The sequence below is a fragment of the Micromesistius poutassou genome (genome assembly GCF_964030765.1).
Source record: "Micromesistius poutassou genome assembly, contig: SCAFFOLD_5094, whole genome shotgun sequence".
Lineage (NCBI taxonomy): Eukaryota > Metazoa > Chordata > Actinopteri > Gadiformes > Gadidae > Micromesistius > Micromesistius poutassou.
In genome coordinates, this window is record NW_028176851.1 from 1 (window position 1) to 5,000 (window position 5,000).

Below are 5,000 nucleotides of genomic sequence, written 5' to 3' on the forward strand. Positions count from 1 at the left end.
TGGGGGTGTGGGACGTTGTAGGGGGAGGCCTGGTCCGTGTGTGTCTGGGTCTGGGTGCTGGCCCAGTACGGGTCCCGGTCCCGGTCCCCCGGGGCCTGGACCTGGGGCCCCTCATGTGGGGGTGGTGCCTGGGTGTCTGCTGGAGGCATGGAGGTCGGGACTGGGGGTGTGGGACGTTGTAGGGGGAGGCCTGGTCCGTGTGTGTCTGGGTCTGGGTGCTGGCCCAGTACGGGTCCCGGTCCCGGTCCCCCGGGGCCTGGACCTGGGGCCCCTCATGTGGGGGTGTTGCTGGGGGGTCTGCTGGAGGCATGGAGGCCGGCTCTGGGGGTGTGGGACGTTGTAGGGGGAGGCCTGGTCCGTGTGTGTCTGGGTCTGGGTGCTGGCCCAGTACGGGTCCCGGTCCCGGTCCCCCGGGGCCTGGACCTGGGGCCCCTCATGTGGGGGTGGTGCCTGGGTGTCTGCTGGAGGCATGGAGGTCGGGACTGGGGGTGTGGGACGTTGTAGGGGGAGGCCTGGTCCGTGTGTGTCTGGGTCTGGGTGCTGGCCCAGTACGGGTCCCGGTCCCGGTCCCCCGGGGCCTGGACCTGGGGCCCCTCATGTGGGGGTGGTGCCTGGGTGTCTGCTGGAGGCATGGAGGTCGGGACTGGGGGTGTGGGACGTTGTAGGGGGAGGCCTGGTCCGTGTGTGTCTGGGTCTGGGTGCTGGCCCAGTACGGGTCCCGGTCCCGGTCCCCCGGGGCCTGGACCTGGGGCCCCTCATGTGGGGGTGGTGCCTGGGTGTCTGCTGGAGGCATGGAGGTCGGGACTGGGGGTGTGGGACGTTGTAGGGGGAGGCCTGGTCCGTGTGTGTCTGGGTCTGGGTGCTGGCCCAGTACGGGTCCCGGTCCCGGTCCCCCGGGGCCTGGACCTGGGGCCCCTCATGTGGGGGTGTTGCTGGGGGGTCTGCTGGAGGCATGGAGGCCGGCTCTGGGGGTGTGGGACGTTGTAGGGGGAGGCCTGGTCCGTGTGTGTCTGGGTCTGGGTGCTGGCCCAGTACGGGTCCCGGTCCCGGTCCCCCGGGGCCTGGACCTGGGGCCCCTCATGTGGGGGTGTTGCCTGGGTGTCTGCTGGAGGCATGGAGGTCGGGACTGGGGGTGTGGGACGTTGTAGGGGGAGGCCTGGTCCGTGTGTGTCTGGGTCTGGGTGCTGGCCCAGTACGGGTCCCGGTCCCGGTCCCCCGGGGCCTGGACCTGGGGCCCCTCATGTGGGGGTGTTGCTGGGGGGTCTGCTGGAGGCATGGAGGCCGGCTCTGGGGGTGTGGGACGTTGTAGGGGGAGGCCTGGTCCGTGTGTGTCTGGGTCTGGGTGCTGGCCCAGTACGGGTCCCGGTCCCGGTCCCCCGGGGCCTGGACCTGGGGTCCCTCATGTGGGGGTGTTTCTGGGGGGTCTGCTGGAGGCATGGAGGCCGGCTCTGGGGGTGTGGGACGTTGTAGGGGGAGGCCTGGTCCGTGTGTGTCTGGGTCTGGGTGCTGGCCCAGTACGGGTCCCGGTCCCGGTCCCCCGGGGCCTGGACCTGGGGCCCCTCATGTGGGGGTGTTGCTGGGGGGTCTGCTGGAGGCATGGAGGCCGGCTCTGGGGGTGTGGGACGTTGTAGGGGGAGGCCTGGTCCGTGTGTGTCTGGGTCTGGGTGCTGGCCCAGTACGGGTCCCGGTCCCGGTCCCCCGGGGCCTGGACCTGGGGTCCCTCATGTGGGGGTGTTTCTGGGGGGTCTGCTGGAGGCATGGAGGCCGGCTCTGGGGGTGTGGGACGTTGTAGGGGGAGGCCTGGTCCGTGTGTGTCTGGGTCTGGGTGCTGGCCCAGTACGGGTCCCGGTCCCGGTCCCCCGGGGCCTGGACCTGGGGCCCCTCATGTGGGGGTGTTGCTGGGGGGTCTGCTGGAGGCATGGAGGCCGGCTCTGGGGGTGTGGGACGTTGTAGGGGGAGGCCTGGTCCGTGTGTGTCTGGGTCTGGGTGCTGGCCCAGTACGGGTCCCGGTCCCGGTCCCCCGGGGCCTGGACCTGGGGCCCCTCATGTGGGGGTGTTGCTGGGGGGTCTGCTGGAGGCATGGAGGCCGGCTCTGGGGGTGTGGGACGTTGTAGGGGGAGGCCTGGTCCGTGTGTGTCTGGGTCTGGGTGCTGGCCCAGTACGGGTCCCGGTCCCGGTCCCCCGGGGCCTGGACCTGGGGCCCCTCATGTGGGGGTGGTGCCTGGGTGTCTGCTGGAGGCATGGAGGTCGGGACTGGGGGTGTGGGACGTTGTAGGGGGAGGCCTGGTCCGTGTGTGTCTGGGTCTGGGTGCTGGCCCAGTACGGGTCCCGGTCCCGGTCCCCCGGGGCCTGGACCTGGGGCCCCTCATGTGGGGGTGTTGCTGGGGGGTCTGCTGGAGGCATGGAGGCCGGCTCTGGGGGTGTGGGACGTTGTAGGGGGAGGCCTGGTCCGTGTGTGTCTGGGTCTGGGTGCTGGCCCAGTACGGGTCCCGGTCCCGGTCCCCCGGGGCCTGGACCTGGGGTCCCTCATGTGGGGGTGTTTCTGGGGGGTCTGCTGGAGGCATGGAGGCCGGCTCTGGGGGTGTGGGACGTTGTAGGGGGAGGCCTGGTCCGTGTGTGTCTGGGTCTGGGTGCTGGCCCAGTACGGGTCCCGGTCCCGGTCCCCCGGGGCCTGGACCTGGGGCCCCTCATGTGGGGGTGTTGCTGGGGGGTCTGCTGGAGGCATGGAGGCCGGCTCTGGGGGTGTGGGACGTTGTAGGGGGAGGCCTGGTCCGTGTGTGTCTGGGTCTGGGTGCTGGCCCAGTACGGGTCCCGGTCCCGGTCCCCCGGGGCCTGGACCTGGGGCCCCTCATGTGGGGGTGTTGCTGGGGGGTCTGCTGGAGGCATGGAGGCCGGCTCTGGGGGTGTGGGACGTTGTAGGGGGAGGCCTGGTCCGTGTGTGTCTGGGTCTGGGTGCTGGCCCAGTACGGGTCCCGGTCCCGGTCCCCCGGGGCCTGGACCTGGGGCCCCTCATGTGGGGGTGGTGCCTGGGTGTCTGCTGGAGGCATGGAGGTCGGGACTGGGGGTGTGGGACGTTGTAGGGGGAGGCCTGGTCCGTGTGTGTCTGGGTCTGGGTGCTGGCCCAGTACGGGTCCCGGTCCCGGTCCCCCGGGGCCTGGACCTGGGGCCCCTCATGTGGGGGTGGTGCCTGGGTGTCTGCTGGAGGCATGGAGGTCGGGACTGGGGGTGTGGGACGTTGTAGGGGGAGGCCTGGTCCGTGTGTGTCTGAGGAAAAAAAGAAAGAAAAAAGAGGCAAAAACCACTTCAAGTCTTGTGGACCCTCCAGGGGACCAGGACCACGTCCTGTGGCAGGCCCAGAGAGTCCACCATCCCGGACTGGCAAGAACATCAAGTCCCCCTGAGCCTGGATGAACTAAAGAAACCACAAAGTCCATTTAAACTACCATGGGACGTGTTTTGGAAATTTAACAGAGTCTTTTCTGTAAATCTCCTAAAACGCAACCCATGGTGCACTAACTCTGGGACTCTGTCTGATTTTGAGAAAAAGAGAGAATCAAAAATCAGACAGAGTCTTTTCTCCGTAGTCTACCAGGGGCAGCTTTTAGTATACCATGGGTTGGTTTTAGTATACCATGGGTTGGTTTTAGTCTACCATGGGTTGGGATTTTCGGGTTTTTATACCAGGGGTACCGAAAACAAGAAAAATAGCAGTCTGCAGCCTGTAAAACTCTGGGCTTCGCCTACTACACGTTTGACCCCTGTGTTGGAAGGACATAGCCCATCCCGTGTGTAAGGGGGGCTCCAGGGGAAGAAGGCAGAGAACGGCCTGGAGGTCTTCTGGAGGCTCCAGAGGAGGGGGAACACGTCGCGTGTGAGGCCGAAACGGCTCACCATGTCGGACTGAATAGTGTAGTGAGTAGCCCCGAGTCTGGAGGTCTTTAGGACCCTCCAGAGGAGGGGGACCACGTCGCGTGTGAGGCCGAAACGGCTCACCATGTCGGACTGAATAGTGTAGTGAGTAGCCCCGAGTCTGGAGGTCTTTAGGACCCTCCAGAGGAGGGGGACCACGTCGCGTGTGAGGCCGAAACGGCTCACCATGTCGGACTGAATAGTGTAGTGAGTAGCCCCGAGTCTGGAGGTCTTTAGGACCCTCCAGAGGAGGGGGACCACGTCGCGTGTGAGTCCGAAAAGGCTCACCATGTCGGACTGAATAGTGTAGTGAGTGACCCCAAGCCTGGAGGTCTTTAGGACCCTCCAGAGGAGGGGGACCACGTCGCGTGTGAGTCCGAAAAGGCTCACCATGTCGGACTGAATAGTGTAGTGAGTGACCCCAAGCCTGGAGGTCTTTAGGACCCTCCAGAGGAGGGGGACCACGTCGCGTGTGAGTCCGAAACGGCTCACCATGTCGGACTGAATAGTGTAGTGAGTGACCCCAAGCCTGGAGGTCTTTAGGACCCTCCAGAGGAGGGGGAACACGTCGCGTGTGAGTCCGAAACGGCTCACCATGTCGGACTGAATAGTGTAGTGAGTGACCCCAAGCCTGGAGGTCTTTAGGACCCTCCAGAGGAGGGGGAACACGTCGCGTGTGAGTCCGAAACGGCTCACCATGTCGGACTGAATAGTGTAGTGAGTGACCCCAAGCCTGGAGGTCTTTAGGACCCTCCAGAGGAGGGGGAACACGTCGCGTGTGAGTCCGACACGGCTCACCATGTCGGACTGAATAGTGTAGTGAGTGACCCCAAGCCTGGAGGTCTTTAGGACCCTCCAGAGGAGGGGGAACACGTCGCGTGTGAGTCCGAAACGGCTCACCATGTCGGACTGAATAGTGTAGTGAGTGACCCCAAGCCTGGAGGTCTTTAGGACCCTCCAGAGGAGGGGGAACACGTCGCGTGTGAGTCCGACACGGCTCACCATGTCGGACTGAATAGTGTAGTGAGTGACCCCAAGCCTGGAGGTCTTTAGGACCCTCCAGAGGAGGGGGAACACGTCGCGTGTGAGTC